The 17447-nt window shown below is 41.1% G+C and overlaps 1 long non-coding RNA gene across 1 annotated transcript; it reads right to left on the bottom strand.

Moving 5' to 3' along the window:
• Positions 1-1487: 1487 nt before the first annotated feature.
• Positions 1488-10965, bottom strand: LOC309379845. The gene is made up of 3 exons (XR_014172652.1): positions 10559-10965; positions 4927-5046; positions 1488-2791 (listed from the first exon to the last, which is right to left on the bottom strand). It is a non-coding gene; the product is annotated as an uncharacterized lncRNA (long non-coding RNA).
• Between the last annotated feature and the right edge of the window lie 6482 nt (positions 10966-17447).

A 17447-nucleotide genomic window follows, 5' to 3' on the forward strand; every position in this document is an offset into this window, starting at 1 on the left:
TTTTAAAAAGAAAATATATATGAAAATCATATTTAAATGTATGAAATTTGTTGAATTATCATGGGTGGCATTCAATTAATAGTTTGCACTAGTGCAAGGGTTAACACTAGAACAAGGGAATTTTCCATACTTCTCCCATGTGCAGCCTATTCCATCCCCAAATCTGCTCTGGAGGATTGGGTGAACTCCAGACCACATTTAAGGGGTACACAAGGGGGGAGAGAAAGGAAGAACATTCCACTTTAGAACTATGTTGAATACAGCCCACTGATTTTAAGGTCATGTTTACTCTTGATTCAGATAGTGCATTGATGTGTTTTGGGAAATGTAGGTGTTTATTTAAACCTCAATTGAATTAGACCATAAAACAATAGTCAGATATAGCAACCTGGGGAAGAACCTGGGGCTAATGGAGCGCAACCTTCCCAATGAGAATATCAAGCATTTTTTCTAAATCAACTCAGAGGAGGCATTTTTTGCAATCTTCTGTTCTCCGGGCAATCAGATCTCCATGCCACTCAGCTGATACTAATACAAAAGAATAGCAAAGTTTTCCCGCCTACTGTCTCTGGGGAGAAAAACAACAACAACATGTGAATGTCATTTGAATTATTAGAATACTAGAATTATTGACTGTTAGACAGCTGGCTTTTCATCTCCTACTAGGAAGACTTCCACTCCTTCTGTTGTTATAAGGACTATCCAGCTATCACTATGCCAGATTACTGGTACCTGAAAGCCTTAAGTACAGCTCTGTATCATGAGCATGCTCAGAGCTGTTTCCTTGAAGGCCAGATCTCCTCAACCTTTAATGTGTTGTGGTAATGAGAGAAGCCACAAGTAGTGTTTTCTATTTGGGTCAGCTTTTTTGTTTGGTTTGGTTTTAGGTTTATGACCTTGCTGCAAAGAGACGAAGCAAGCAAGAAACAATGGGTAATAGGTAGGCAGCGGGTAGCGCTGTGGTCTAAACCACTGAGCCTAGGGCTTGCTGATCGGAAGGTCAGTGGTTCAAATCCCCACAACGGGGTGAGCTCCAATTGTTCAGTCCCAGCTCCTGCCAACCTAACAGTTTGAAAGTATGCCAAAAAGTGCAAGTAGATAAATAGGTACTGCTCCGGCAGGAAGGTAAACGGCGTTTCCGTGCACTGCTCTGGTTTGCCAGAAGCGGCTTAGTCATGCTGGCCACATGACCCAGAAAAACTGTCTGTGGACAAACACTAACTCCCTCAGTCTATAGAGCGAGATGAGCGCCGCAACCCCAGAGTCATCTGCGACTGGACCTTACGGTCAGGGGTACCTTTACCTTTTACCAATGTGATGGCACTGCTGCACAAAAAGATTAAGAGCTACTGTCAAGGAGGGGGTCGCTTTCCCGAGTCCTCACTCCAATCGCACGCAGACACCAAATGGGTTACCAGGCTTTATTGGCTTCTTCTCTGGCACCAGCTACAGGACATCAAACAGCAAGTATAAAACACAGCGCCATCACATGCTCCCACTTTGGGGACTAATTGTTACCAGCTGCCTGAGGAGCCCCACCCAGTGATACTTGCTCACTGGATCACTACTGCATGACAGCTGCAAGTTTGTTTGGGATATATTGTTACTATCATATATGCAAAAGATGGCCCTGAGTCCAATGAAATAAAAAAATATATATTAACAGGAATTGATGGTTCCATAGATTTGACATGTGTGGCAGGCCAGGAAACTTGAAGATCAAACTCTAATGAAGGTAGCAAAGGGTTGACAAATTAAAAATTAACAAACACCTGGGTCTCAGTGACATGCACCATAACCTGTACTAGATTTTTTAAGAATTGTGTTGTTTTGTAATACAATATGCAATTTGTCAACATAATCAGACTCTTTACCAGCAGGTTGGAAGGTAGCAAACATAACATCATTTGTAAAAGGATCCAGAGGGGAGCCAGGAAATTATAGATCCATTAGTATAACATCTGTCCCAGGTAATTGGGAAAAGGATTATTAAAGTTAGACTCATTAAACATATAGCAGAGCTGAGCAGGGATTAGCATTGCTTCTGTAAAAGGAAGTCCTGCTTCAACAACTTCCTGCAGTTATTTGAGAGCTGCAACAAGCATGTAGATCATTTCCCATTATATTCTTGGGCTTCCAAAAAGGTATTGACAAATTCTCTCCACAAAAGCTCTTAAGCAAACGTCACAGCCATGGTATTAGAGGATAGATCACCTTATGGTTAGTATTTGTATGGAGAACGGAAAGCACTATGGAAGAGTAAGCAGTCGCATTTCACATTGGTTGAAGTAAGCAGATCCATGTTCTGCCTGGCCTGGTGTGATTTAATTTGTTCATAAATAAATAACCTGGAGTCAGGAGTGAGCAATGAGGCAGCCAAGTTTGTGGATGTCACAGGAATCTTCAGGATGGTGAACAGCAAGTAAAAAGAAATTGATTCACAGCAATCATACAATAAACTTGTTTTCACATAAGAATGCATGAGGCTTTGTTCCTCCTCCAGTTCTTTTGCTCCTGCACTGCTATGAGCCAAACCATGCACGTTGCCTCAACCCTGGTTTGTGATCTGCCTCCTCCATAGAAATCACAAGCTATAAATCAAAGACAAAGGCAGTCCTGTTACCCAGTTCTGGCTAAAATCAACATCTGACTCAGAAGCCCGGCATTCCCCAATGGACTGGCAGCAGTGACAGAGTATGAGTCATCCTTTTTTATTGTGCACGCTTTATGATTTGTGCAGATGATGGTATCGGGGCAGTTATACTTGATCTTCTTCCACTGCTGTTTGCACCTGCAAAATGTTTGGGGTGGATGTATTGCTTCATTTTCAATCAGCGCAAGTCCCGTAGCTTCCTGCTGAAATCCTGTAACTTTTTATACCACAAATGTTCTGATTTATTTTATGTCTCACTTTTGTTGCAGTATAGCACAAGAGTGTCCCTCCAGGCAGCAAAAACATGATAACGTTTGGAAAGCATCACGGAACAATCAATAAGTTGAAGTGATGTGTGGCAGGTCCAATATAAATCTACCACTAATGCACTATTATTGTGGCAATTGCATGTTGCAGAATACACTTGCAAAAAACCTAACAGTCTGATGGGGCCCTCGAGCTCTCCCTGGATGGTTGCAGAATCTATATTTTGAAAACTGTTGCAAAGTGTGAATCTTTAAGATCATGGCCTGGTGATATTCGAAATAAGCTCCCTTGCTATGGATAATCATTCAGATTTTATAGCTGTCATAAGCAAAACATGCTTCAAATAACTGCTTTTACACTAAGCAGAGAAAGTAGCGAAAAATTACCCATTTCATTCAGCTCATTTAACCCCTCATCAATGAGCAAAGGGAACGTTCTCAAACTGATAACTTCAGTTAGCAAGCTAAAGTTACTCTATGTCTCCGTTGCTTTTCACATCAAGATTGCTAATTGACTATAATGCATGCAAAATCGAAAAGGCATTGTATTTCCTGATACATGCTGTTTTGCATATCTATTTTTGCATTAGCATTTTCATTTTCGTCAGATCAGATTCCTAACTTTAAAAAAAGGAAACCTAAAGAGTCATCTTATTATGGAGTGTTATTTGTAACGTTCTGCTTGGGCATGGTAATGATAGAAAAGCAAGCTCATAAGTCACTACCTTGCTGAAGCAAGTTTGTGCTCTGACTTGGGTTCCATAATGGAAGAAACGTGAGATGTAAACAGTGGTGGCTGGTGTCCATTGGGACTGGTAGGGCAGAAGGCAGAGAGACCAGCAGTAGATGGAGCCAGGATAGGCCCAGTGACAGACAGAACCACCCACTGACATGGAACTAAGATGGCAGACAAGTGGGGGCTGGAGGCTTGTGAGGAAGTGCCTCACTGGATGTAAATGTTCTACTGTAGAAATAAATAATTCCATTCATCCCACATCTGTTCCAGGATGGTGTCAGACATGCCCTTTTCTTGTGGACATAAGAGGAAAGGAGATGGATGCCAGCTCTGTGCTTTGCTTTCTGCATCAGAGGTAGGATAAGGCTGGATATTTAGGAATGGTAGGCCTACCTTCCACAAAATGCACTCCACAAATGGAACTGCTGTGTGTCTTAATTAGGCCTTGCTTGTCCTTTGGCTGAACATCCACTGCATTGTGGGATGGGTGCTAGACAGTAAAGTTAACTAACACAGTGTAGTCTTTACAAATCATTGTAAAGCTTTGATATAATCATGACCTTAGCTTTCCCAATCAATCCGTGTCTTCCTTCAAAGAGTTCCAGGAAAGTGAAAAGTTGCACATCAGACCAACTATAAAGCCTATTTAAAAAACAGTGGTGGTTGATGTGTCTGTGTCTTCAGGCCACTAAAAGAACTATGCAGTTAGTTGCTTCTTGAAATATAGGCGAGCAATAAAAAAAGCAGCAGAACAAACTCTCAGAAAATGTTTAGAGTAGTTTGCATGAAAAAGAAGTATCAGGGTTTGTTGCAAAAATACCACCACCACCACAAACTGTTGTTCACTTTAGAGACAGACGATATTCTATCTGATGAGCATCAATTAATACTATAAATGAAAGAAAATCAGTTAATAAACGAAATGAAAGAACCAAGAGGGGGAAAGAGATCAATTTATTGAGAGACATTATTTGGACTTCTGTGGATTCAGCTTTTGGGCCTCAATTAAAAATGTGACTCATGACTAAGGAGTTAATATGAATTCTGCTGCTTACTCATGCTGACTGAAGATCTGAAATCTGATGTCTGTACCTAGCATGTCATAAGGCAGGACTGATGAAATGTTCCTCCTCTTTCAGCTGCAAAAACAGAATCTTTGCCTTATTCAGGCTATATTGTCACGTTAATCTTTTTCTCACACAGACATGTTTGTCTGGAGCTCCTCTTAGTGGAAAGGAAGAGAATCCAAGAATATATACAGGTGTGCTTACCTGTAGAGTCATATACGGAATATCTGTGCATTGAAATTGTGACATAGGCATCACTTTCACAGGATATGAAGGTGGATTTCAAAGTGCATATAAAACCACATTGATTTGATTTTTCAACTCCTAGGAAACATAAAGAACTAAAAGTAGTATCTAAATTAATCCCGATATTTAACATGCCAGGTGGCACAGTTTGATGCAAGCAGTTTTGAGTTTATATCTCTTTCCCTTTAGTGAAAGCACTGACAAACTATTTTCTATCCTTCTAAATAAGGAAATATGCTGTCACAGAACCTGATAAAAGTGACAAATCACACTTGCCAAGACTAATGGGAAAACATTATCTTCTTCATAAACACCCTATCTGGGATTTACATAATAGGAGCTAAATTTATTTTCTATTGTTGGCAATATTTTAACAGCTAAAGATGGATCCGGGAAAGTGGAAATGTAATTTTTACCAACTACAAAAGATACGCAGCAGACAAAATACCAGTATCATTAACAAGCGTCTCCTATGAAAGACAGATGCTTTTAATTGACCAATTTGCTTAAAAGCCCTTTTAAAACAAGAAAAGTGTGTGTTAGTTAACCAGTGCAGTTTCCATATGGGAGAGTTCTAGAGTAAACCCAATCACTGCTCTTTCATTGTAAGCTACAAGCAGAATAGAAATGACTTGCAGCACTATTAGAGGATATCACACTTTTTGTGTGGGCACATCTCACTAACTTCAATCCATACCAACGGACTGGGCATGAAAGGTCCAAGTCACTTGACCAGCCTTTTGAAGCCCAGCACACATTCATTATAACTTTTGTTGTGGGCACCATTTTATTGCCTTATTTATTTACTTTTAATTTATTGGTTAATGGCATACAAAAAGTCATTGATAAATAAAATAAAATAGAGCTAAAATATTTTCCACCTCTATACTTCTAGTGTTATAGTGTTAACTCGCCATAATGCTATATAATGTTAATTTAAAACATAATGACTTAAGGGTAATAACAATAACTTTCTGTTTACTGTCACAAACTGTGTTACTAAAATGGTGACTTTTCATCATTTATTTTTAAATGTCATTATTGTGCTAATGTTGTAGTGCTATAAATGCAAAGATACTCATATTTGGTATAAGATCTATATCAATCTATGAATATTTGTTGTAAGATTAATATACCTTTTTTTCTTTTTTATGTATACCTATGTTTGCTTGTTTTTTATGTATGCTGTTTTCTTTTTGCTAAAAAAAAGATTTTTTTAAAAAGATACTCATTTCTTTTAAATTGCTTTTAAACAAAAACAACAACAACCCTTCCTGCTGTGGTTATTGGTGATAACAAATCATTTTGTGTAAATTAACATTATAGCAATGTAACATTGTAGTGTTACAGCACTATAACACCTTTCCACCGAAAACAAGTGATAGCTAGGAAAGCATTTTAACACTAATTAAAAGATTTTCTGAAGAGAGTCAATGGAGTGAAAAAATGTTGTCCACTGCAAAGATTATAGTGAATGTGCGCTGAGCTGTGATAAGTTCTCCCACCTGACATGTCACAGCCTAGGTCAAAACGCCACCTTTTTCAAAGACTGGAAGAGTGGTGCTAAATGCAGAAACAGCTGTGGAGATTGTGCTAGTCTTCTGGGAAAAGTTGAACTTTCAGTGTTATGTGAAAAGACAGACGAATTACAAGGAAAATACGGGATGACAATGACTGGATGGCAGCATTGTGCAGATTCTGAAGCATGGCATTTTCACACTACTAAACACCTAGTGTAAAAGCACTGCAAACAATACAAGCCATCCACTTTTGATTGCAAGTCAAAGCATAGCTACATAAGAAATCTCTGAAGAGCCCTACTGATTCAGAGCCAAGACCAACCCAGTCTAACACTCTGTTCCTCACAGTGGTGAACCATATACATTGGCAAGCCCACAGAAAAAGACAGGAAGGCCCTCAATTCCTGGACACAGCATGTTATCATGATGACTAGTAACCCTTGATAGCCTTATGCTCCTTATCTACACATCCTCTACACAGCAATACCAATGCAAGGGGCAGTTTGGTTCAGTATCGCTGAACAGTGCAAGATTCCAGGGTTTCCTGGTTCTTACACAGGGTTCGTGTTTCCTTTTGGAAATGAAGTACAGCAGAGATTATGGTGTCTCTTTGGGATGCATGGTTTATTTGCAGACAGATATACAACCTGAGCCCATGATGGAGGGACTCACAGCATGAACAGCTCAAAAGGGTCTTGTTCCTACCCTAGCCACAGCCTTGGATTCCAGCAGACCTCAAACATCACATTCTGCCTCTCTGGCTTTCCAGCTTGCTACTTTATTTCTAGCTTCTAGCTCACATAACAGCTCAACTCTCAACGTTAACCCTGTGACTTTATCTGTTGAGGGAGTTGTCATCTAGCACAAGCCATTTTAATAGCCCATCACTCATCTAGCTTAATTAGCTTTAAACACTAGGGATTGGCGGTGTCTGACACACATTTTAGTATGCCAAAACTTGATTAAATTCTAACACTTACTAGATCCAGAGATTAGAGAGGCCCAGCACCCACAAACTCATAATTTCCACCCTCCCTTCCCCACAAGTGGAAGGGGTTTGCGGTACCGAGCAGAGGCTCACCTGGGCGGGTGCCTCCCACCGGCTTGGGCCGCTCTTTGACCCACCCTCAGCCAGGGAGGACAATGGATGGCCAGTTGGGGGTGGGGCTAAGGGCAAAGAAAAGAGGCTGACCCCGTTGTCCAAGCCTCTTTTGGTTTTCTTCCTTCCAGGAAACTCATAATGCACTCCTCATAACACACATTTTGACTACTTCCAGAAGCATGTAAATAGGCTGAGAAAAAAGACACAGTTGTAGCCATTTTCAACAGAGATCTCCATATATGTCCTCCCTCCATATGTAGGTGTGGACTTAAATGTATGGAACTATAACATGAGAGAACAGCTCTCAGTGATTTCATCTTCCATCAACTAGCCATATGGATGACAAAGGCTGTGTTTCTTTGCATACTTACCTTAGAGTAAGCTCAGCTGAGTATGGTAGGTAAGGTTTGAGCTGACGTTATGATTACAAATGTTCTCTTCACATTTCATCTGAATGAAAATTCAAGAGATAAGGGGGAGGGTGGTGAAAGAGAGAAACAAAGTTATGATGTAATGCAGCACAGGGGATGTCAACCTGGATGCTTAGACCTAAGCTCTCAAGCTTGCACTCTCTGGGGCAAGGGAAAGCTTTAGAGCAATGAAGCGTGAAGTCCACAGTGATATTTACAATGCATTTGAGGATAGCACTGAAGCCCACTGGACTCAGCAGCAGCCCAAGGGGAAAGCCATGGGGTGCTGGATGCCACAGTTTCATTCAGCTGAGGGTAATCTTCTGAAAAGCAGAATAATAAAGAACTGTTAATGAGCAGGAAGCTTCATAAACCAAAGATATGCTCAGATGCTCATAGTCTCAAAGGAGCAGCAGCAATCTTGAGACTCCAGGTGACAGAGAGAGAGAAAATATGAGGTTTCTGCCTTTCTTTGGTCTGGTTGGGACCAAGTGTAATTGGACTCCTTCACCAGAATCATTTAGCAACTGACAGCCTACCCTGCAGTTGACCCCTTGGGTTGACCTTTCCCTTTCATAAGGAGAAACTGGAACCCTTGCATAAAATATCATTTTATAGAGTACCTCACAGACAATTAGAGGAAATTTTCTTAATGTTCACAAATACAACAATGCAGACAATTTGCATTCTGGAACTAATTTACCTAAGTTACATAGTTTTAATCAGCGGCATAGACATAAAGGCCACATTCATACATCACACTAAACCATGCTTTTGTGTTATGGGGTCATGCAGGAATGAGCCACAGCAGGCTTTGGGCTTGGGTGCTTCTCTCATACACTAACTCTGCTCTTCCTGCACAGCTGGGAGATATACAGAAGACACTGTTTCTGCTTTTGGTTAAGCATCCAGACTGACAAACTGTGGTTAGCGTTACCTCTGGTTAACTTAAAACAAGTCAATTTCAAATCATGGTTTTGAAAGCTGGTTTGTTTAAATTAAATTAATCTGTATTCCTGGTCCAAATGACATGGCACATGGTGGTTAATCAAAAGCAAAGATTCTGAATTCTTCTGGTGTCTGAACATGCTTGTTATGCTAGCTGTATTATGAGTAAGGGGCCTTCAGATGTAATGGGAAAACATGGTATCTCCCCATGAGAACAAACTGAGGTTTAGACATCCAGACATCCTTTTCATTGCACATTATTGGTTATTGGTCCTCTTGGTGCTATTGGGGCAGTTACACACAATACTATTTCAATATTGTTTGTGCCTCCAAAGGTTTTGGGGCAGCCACACTGCTTTGCTTCCAATCAGCACATAACTTCTTGCTGAAATCATTTTATACCATAGGCAATCTGGTTTATTCTTGTCCTACTTTTGATGTGCTACATCCCCTCCAGAAAGCAGAAATGTGGTAACACTGGGGAATAAATCCACAACTAATATAGAATGATTGCGTCAAGAACATGCTGCAGATTACATCTTCGATCAAACATCAGTCTTAGCAGGGGATCTTAGTTCTTGGCTTTTCCAACTAACTGGAGTTTCCCTCACATGGTAAAATAGGGAGTGAACAACCTTTTCTGCTACATATAGAAAGGCGGCAGAAACAACAGAGACCTTAATTTGATGGCACATTTTTCCCCTCCAGAAAAAAGGGCTGTCTTTTCTGTGGATTAACAGAATAATGTCAACTCACCCTTTTCTACTCCATCGCTTTGCATGCCAAAAGGAATTAGAGGGTCAACTGACTGGGCAGCAAAAGTCACTATCCTTGACTAAGCTTATTCTTCTCATTTGTTTATTTCATAATGTATAATCTAGTTGTCAGTTTTCATTTTCCTTTTAAAGCCTTTCCTTTGCCAATTTCCACCACTCCAATATAAACCAGTGGGTTTAAATTTTTATTTCTGAGTTTCTCCTAATTTCATCTCACCATTGACAACCAGGGCAAACTCTGGCTTTCCAGAACTTCACAACCTCTTAGCTCAAGTGGGCCCTGGAGGTGGAAAGTCTGAGCCCCCCCCCCCAAAAAAAAAACTTACTGTGTTGTAAAGATCAGGCCATTGTGGGGAAAACAGAGGTTGTGGCTTGTGACAAACTCAGTCAGTTTCACAACAAACCAACATCAGACCACAGGTTGTACAGCTAGTTTGTTTAATTAGCCAGCCTTTGTGATAAAATCACAATCCAGGTTCTCTTCTACAGTGACAAGCCATGATCAGCGTGAAGGATATAGCTTGGAGCTGTTGTGCCAATCCGTTCCGCACGGTCGTCAGGGAGCCCTAACTAGTTCTAACAAGCCCAGGTTTCAAGTTCTTCCCAGGTGTCCACAGAAGCTCATTAATCCAGGTAGGGGAATTCCCCAGGACGGATCATTTAAGCCGAAACAAAATATCCCTCATTTTACAGTAGAGCATAACCGCAGGGCACCAGACCATGTAAACAGTATGAGTCTCTGAATGACTGGAATGCTGAGTGGAATGAAGACATGGAAAGAAAGAGCGCTTCATGCAAGCGAAACAGGGAGGGTCCTTCAAATTAAAAACATACCTTTCCACCCACGACACATGGACCACTGCTTCAGGTTAAAGGAATGGAGGCGGCTCACTCACAAAAGCAGGTGCTGGGAGAGAGAAGGAGACTGTCCTAAGCTTTACTTAAGGAAATGAACTTTATGAGATTCCAAAGCCTGTTTCATGGACAGCTTATCTGTCACCAGTGAGAGGCTGGGAGCTGCAAATAAGCTCCAGAGAGCTAATTTAAAAGCTATGCAGAACTGGACAGATTTAGCACATTTTTCTTCCCAACCTAATTTTTAAAAAAGAAAAAAGATTCCTCCTCCTCCCCCATCCAAGTTCTTAGTCATTCTTTTAAAAGAAAAAACTAACAGGAATCTCAGAACTTGCCTGAGAAAGTCCATTTCCTGACTGTTGCTACTGAGCTCTATTTTTGGTTCTGGCTGTTGCAGTTCCTGAAATTATGTATTATGGCTATCGGGATGTTTAAACTGTTGCTGTTTCTTGGTTCTTATATTTTGGGAACTGCTTTGAGATTTACAAATGAAAAAAAAAATCAAAAATAAATAAGGAAACTTTCTCACATTTCTTGCACATAGATTTGGTACCATCGGTATTGTATTATTATTATCATTTCATGAAAATGTCCTTTTTGAAAATGGGATATTACATAAACATTGGCTAACTTTTGCCCTAAAAAAAAGGTATTCCCAGTTTAGTGGTTTCCAAAAGCTACATGATTGTCTATAGCTGTACACAGTGGTTGCATTCTCAAACTACGGTATGTTGTTGACTCCTGAGGAAGAGAATGCAGCTCCTTCGCTCCTTCCAGGGAATTTTATATTAGTGTGGGATGGCAGCTTAGCAGTGGTTTGGCTTTGCGTGTCGTTCAGGTTCCTAGTTAAGGGCTCTCCTCCCTAACCCTGATCTGCAGACCCAAGGTTTGTCCTATGGTTAAAGGACATGGTTAAAGAGCAGAAACCTCAACCACAATAGCAGGATAGGACAGCATGCTAAGCCAAACTTTGGCTCACGCATTGCACTGACCTCCTCTGGGGAGGAACAAAGTGGGTGCAAGTTTCTCTTCAAGATACTCCAGCTCAGCAGGAGATGCAGACCAGATCAGCGTTGGTGTATGCAGTCTGTCAAGTGAATACACAGTATTCTCAGACCAGGTTGGCTCTCAGCATAAGCCACGCCATTTGTTTGTTTGTTGTTTATTCTTATTTATTATTACATCTATATCCAGTGCTTTTTCCCTAGAAAAATCGGTGTCGGTGCTCACTATGAAGCTGTTAAGTAAGTGCTACACTTTTTAACAACAACAAAAGAGAGGTGCCAGTACTGCATACCCTTAAGTACCCCTGGTGGGAAGCACTGTCTATAGCTCACTTTCTTCTGAGAAGTTCAAGGTGATGGTCTTGAGAGGCAGGTTAAGCTGAGAAACAGCCTGCTGAACCAGAGCAAGAGCTGGTGTGGTGTAGTGGTTAAGAGTATCAGACTAGGACCAGGGAGACCAGGGTTCAAATCCCCACTCAGCCATATAGCTTGCCAAGTCGATCACAGTCTCTCAGCCAGGATAAAATGGAGAGGGAAGAGAACCATACATGGCACCTTGAAGGAAAGGTGGGATATAAATGTAATACAGTCATAATAAATATAAAATAACAATAAGTAAATAACAAAATACCGTATTTTTCGCTCTATAAGACACACTTTCCCCCTCCTAAAAAGTAAGGGGAAATGTGTGTGCATCTTATGAAGCAAATGCAGGCAGGAGGCACTGCTCAGCGCTCCCTTTAAAGAGCCAAGTGGAGCGTGTGTGCGGCTCCTGCTGGCCTTTCCCCAAGGAGGAAGAAGGGCAGCCTGTCAGTCCCTTCTCCCTCCTCGGGAAAAGCCCCCCAAGAGCCGCACACACACTCCACGCACTCTTTAAAGGGAGTGCGGCTCTTGGGGGAACCTTAGCCGCACGCAGCCTCTCCCGAGCAGGAGATGAAAGCTCCCCTTGTCCGGGAGAGGCTGCGCACGGCCAAGCAAAAAGCCAGGACAGCGAGCGGGATCCCGCTGTCTGTCCTGGCTTCTGGCTTAGCCACGTGAAGCCTCCGCAGGGCAGAAAAGCCCCCAAGAGCCACGTTCCCTTTAAAGAGCGCACGGCTCTTGCGGGAGGTGGGGGGAAAGCCAGTAGGCTTGCTTTCACTAAAGCCAGGAGGGCAAGAGGGATTGGTGCGTACTGATCCCACTGACTCTCCTGGCTTCAGGGTTAGCCCTGCAAAGCTTAACGTTGCTTTCTTATTTCTTGTTTTCCTCCCCTAACAACTAGGTATGTCTTATGGTCCGGTGCGTCTAATAGAGCGAAAAATACGGTAAGTGGATGCTGTGTGGTGGTGCCCTTGGTTCTGATTCTAATACCAAATAACATTATTTTTCAACCAACCCTCTACTGCTACTACAATTAATTATAATTATTATTAATTTGTAATAAGTAAGGCCTGTTCCTTTGGTGCAGATACCCTCTGCATAATGTGACAATGCACAGAATGAAGCCTCTCTGAGTTCAATGAGACAGATCCCTAGGGAAGTGCATATACAATCGCTGCCTGAAGATAATTTATAGGGCTGGATTTTTCATTGCAGTGGGACATATTTGTCACAAGATGGCAGAAAAAGACTATGAATATAACAGCTCTATTTTACACAAACTGAAAAGATACCGCAGCATACTCACAGGAGCATGCAAGATAACTGCACATTTTTCAGAGGTTATTTTTAAACTTGGTCAGACTTACGGGTCAGTACACTAAAGAGAGGAAAAAAGAAAAGAAAAATCAGAAGGGCAGGAATTCATGAAATGATTTTTTAAAAAATACCTGAAAGCGTTAAGAGACAGATTATTTCTCAGGCTAGAAGGTTGTCCAAGTACAATGTTTTGGATATGTTTCAAGTTTGCACTGCGTTCATTGGACAAAACCCAGCATAGACAGCAGCATGAATAAGCTGATTGAAACCAATGGGCTTGGGCACATCTAATTCTGCAATGGATCCTGGCCGTCCTGGCAAGTCACTATCTCTCAGCCTCTAGTCCCTATGAAACAAACAAACAAAAGCAGCCTGACTCATAAGGTTCTGATGAGGTCAAATACAATGAAAACGATTAATGTTCTTGGCATATTAAAATCATAGCAAAGTGGGTTGTTTTGCTCATATTCTCACTCCAGTCCTATTTATCTTAATAGTTTATACTTCCAGGTAAGGATGCCTTTGTTCTTAAGCTTCACTTGGCAGACAACATAGCATTATTGAATATTCTACACCCATGGTGAAATCCAAAGAGCAGCACAGGTATTTTAATCTGTTTGGAACCCCCTGCTTGCCAAGAGCATCTGCAAAAGAGCCCCCCCCCCCCCGCTTTCATTTAAGCTCTTTAATACTAAAACAGGAGTCAAGTACAGAAAGAAATTGCTTGGGATGTAAGCACTTCATGGGTTTCCTTCACTCGCAGAAAGACTGCACTTCCCATGCTGGCCCTGTGATTAATTCAAGCAGCTCGAAGATCAGCAGAGGCCCAATATTCACCCAGCAGGGACCACTGAGTTCAGGTGTGCGATGGTTGCACATCTGACACTGCTCCCAATTATGACCTCTATAATCAAAATCATTTTTCTAGAACAATTTGCCATGAAAGATGAAATGCACAAAAAAGAATGGTCTTCAATATTCAACCCGTGCATTCCATTTCATTTAAGGAAACAGAATTAGATCTACAACACTGTCTAGCTTTGCAAACTGTCATCCACAGACCACAAATGGTCCATAAGCTTCATCCGAATGGTCCATATCTTATCTGATAAAGTTAATCAGAGGCTAGAAGTAGCCAAGTTAATCTTGATAAAATTGCTATTAATGGTGGCAGTATGTTGAGACCAACATAGAACATATTCCCCCATCATTTCATGTTCTTTTCTTATGTATTATTAAGCCTGGAAAAGAGAGGATTAGCACTGAAGTTAACTTTGGGAAGTTAGAGACGACTGCAATTAAGCAGTATTTAAATTTAACTGAATTTGCTGTTTCTTCGGAAAGACTTCTTTTTCTGCCTTCAAGTGAAAATTGTAATTTCTAGCAGCTATTTCTACTAGCAAGAGCTCTCTATGACAAAAGAACCAGGACTTTTAAAGTTGTCATGTTTCTTTGTTTTCAGAGGAAATTCCAAGCAATATTTATTTTTAGTGGCATTATAACATAAAGGTGCAGAAACTATGAGCACCCAGTCCCTGATAGCAGAGCTCATCCATCCTTGCCTATGCCAGGAAGGATGCCCTATGGAAACACGTTTCAGCACATTGCGGCAAATGCCAAGAAACCCATTGTTACCATGCAAACACGATGGCTGAAGCAAGTTGGAAGTCAGAGCCCTTCTACGCCTGTGATTTGACAGTGAGACGCGGAACGCAAGGCTGAAACTGGCAAAGGATGTTGTTGAGGGTCTCACAGGAATACAGAATGGTGGGACAAAACATTCACTTGAAGAGCCAAAGACTTTTTCCAGATTCCGAGAGAGAGAGAGAGAGAGAGAGAGAGAGAGAGAGAGAGAGAGAGGGAGAGAGACAGACACTTTGGCTGCCAAAACTTGGGAGGGGGACACAGAGAGAGAGAGACAAAAGAGAACAGAGGGAAAGAAATGTGTTTGGGATTTTATAAATAAGGCCAGCTTCATAGAACCAAATATTAAGTTTTGCAACTCAGCGCAGAAATGAAAGAATGTTCAAAATGTTTAGCTTGCTGTGGACTTTTCAACATTCTTACCGGGCTGAATTGAGTAATCTTTACTATTCAGCCCCTACTGCCTCTAGGTTTCAACTTTACTTGGATAGTTCAGATTCTCTGGGGGAGTGGAAAGGTTCTCAGGTCGAGTTCTGGTCATTTCTCATGCCTTTCAAATTCTCAGGCCACATTAATCTGTTCATTGCTTATCATCGTACACTCTGGCACTATTGTCCAAAGCCTCCCAGAAGCTGATTACCATTACACTAGGATTTCCCACCCCCTCCCTAGTTATTTTGTTTCACATCAACCCCAGCCAAATCAGGATTAACTAAACCCAATTTGATTCTAATCCAAACCACACACCCTATCTGTTCCTTGCCAAATCAGCTTTGAACTGCTGAGATCCATGAACAGCACCAATCTAGCGACCTGCATCTCTGGAATGTATAAACAGGGTTCATACAATAACACTGCAAGTCAGGGGAAATGTTGAAAGAAAAAGACAGTAAACAGATTTGCCCAAAGACACCATTCTATCCAAACTATTGCTTCATGTCTAATTTAAAAGGCTAAGAGTTTACACTCAGAAAAGCAGAGGCGGGGGGGGGGGGGACACATTCACTGAGCTGCCTTTCTCCAGTGTGCAGCTGACATTTAAAATGGCACCATTTCAAACCCGGACTTTATTACAGTGTTGCAGAAAACTGGGATCTTCGACAACAAAAAGCTGGGCATGCGCCACATGCTTTGATCTAATTTTTGATAAGGTTCTTAAACTGGTCAGCAGGTCTAACCCACAATTAGTTCAGTTTAATAGACTCTTAATCTCAGTTTTATGTCCCAGTTTTCCTTAGGATGTCCCTATTTTCACTGGAGAAATGTTGGATTTATCCAACTCCCGAACTGTCTGAAGGTAATCCTGTATAGCAGGCATGTCTAAAGTCTGGCCCAGGGGCCTAATCCAGTACGCTGGTCGGTTTCATCCAACCCCTGTTGCAGTTTATTTCCTGGGGTAAAATCCTAAAAGAAGGTCAACAGCTTTAATCCTAAAAAAAGGCGAACAACTTTGGGGGAAAATCTTGAAAAGCTCAACAACTTCAGTCCTAACAAAAGGTCAACAAGTTTGGTCAGGCCTCACGCATGTTCACTTCATCAAATCTGGCCCTCTTTGAAAATAGTTTGGACACCCCTGCTGTATAGGGAAGTGGTGGTTTTTTAAATGTTTAATGTTTTATTATGTTTTTATTTATGATGGAAGCTGCCTAGAGTGGCCAGGGCAACCCAGTAAGATGTGTGGGGTATAAATAGTAAAATTATCATTAAGGAATGGGATATCCCTATTTTCATCGGAGAATTGTTGGAGGGTAAAGGAGTGAAGGAAGGTCCCCCTCCTGTAAGTGGAAAGAGCCAGAGGAAGTGTTGAAGGAAATTAGAAAACAATTAACAGTGAATCATCTTCAACCATGGGGAACAGATAGGAAGAAGAGAAGAAAGCTATTATCAGAGGAGGAAGTGAGTATACAGAGGAGCTGAGAAGAAGGATGAAAGTACTGTAGGTTTGGAGGCATAAGATACATATGAAGTATGAAAGAAGAAATGACAGGAGATAAGTATACTTTGCAAAGTATATGGGGAGGGGAATATGAAATAAAAAGACTTATCCACTTAGGGCCTCTGGATCAGCAAATTCTGTCTAAAATGGAACATCTGAGTTACAATACCTCCATAGCCAATGACTATACTTAGCTTTAAGAAAGCTGAACTATGGACCTCTTTGCCACATGGAAAATAGCTGTGGCAAAGAATTCAGGAATTTCCAAAGTGGGGTTAGAAGGCAATAAAAAATGCTGTCCTCAGTTACCAATTGATTTTGCCAATGTGATTATTCCAATGTGAAGAAGGCTGCTTCCAGTCTGCTGTTATTTTGGGAGAGAAATTCAATCACATACAGGGAAATTTAGGTTTCACAATTTATTTTCATTGTTATTCTATGTATAAGATTTCTTCTCTACCTTCACCATAAGGTCCCAGGGTAGATTGTTGTTAAATGTAAGTGCTAAATTTACTGTACTTCAATCACATCTGATGTTAAAACACATTTGTTGTAGTATTGCTTTGTTAGGTTGTTATATTTTTATGAAAGTTGAATGCAGGTTTAT

The sequence above is a fragment of the Podarcis melisellensis genome, assembly GCF_964234715.1.
Source record: "Podarcis melisellensis genome assembly, chromosome: 10".
NCBI classification, from domain to species: Eukaryota; Metazoa; Chordata; class Lepidosauria; order Squamata; family Lacertidae; genus Podarcis; species Podarcis melisellensis.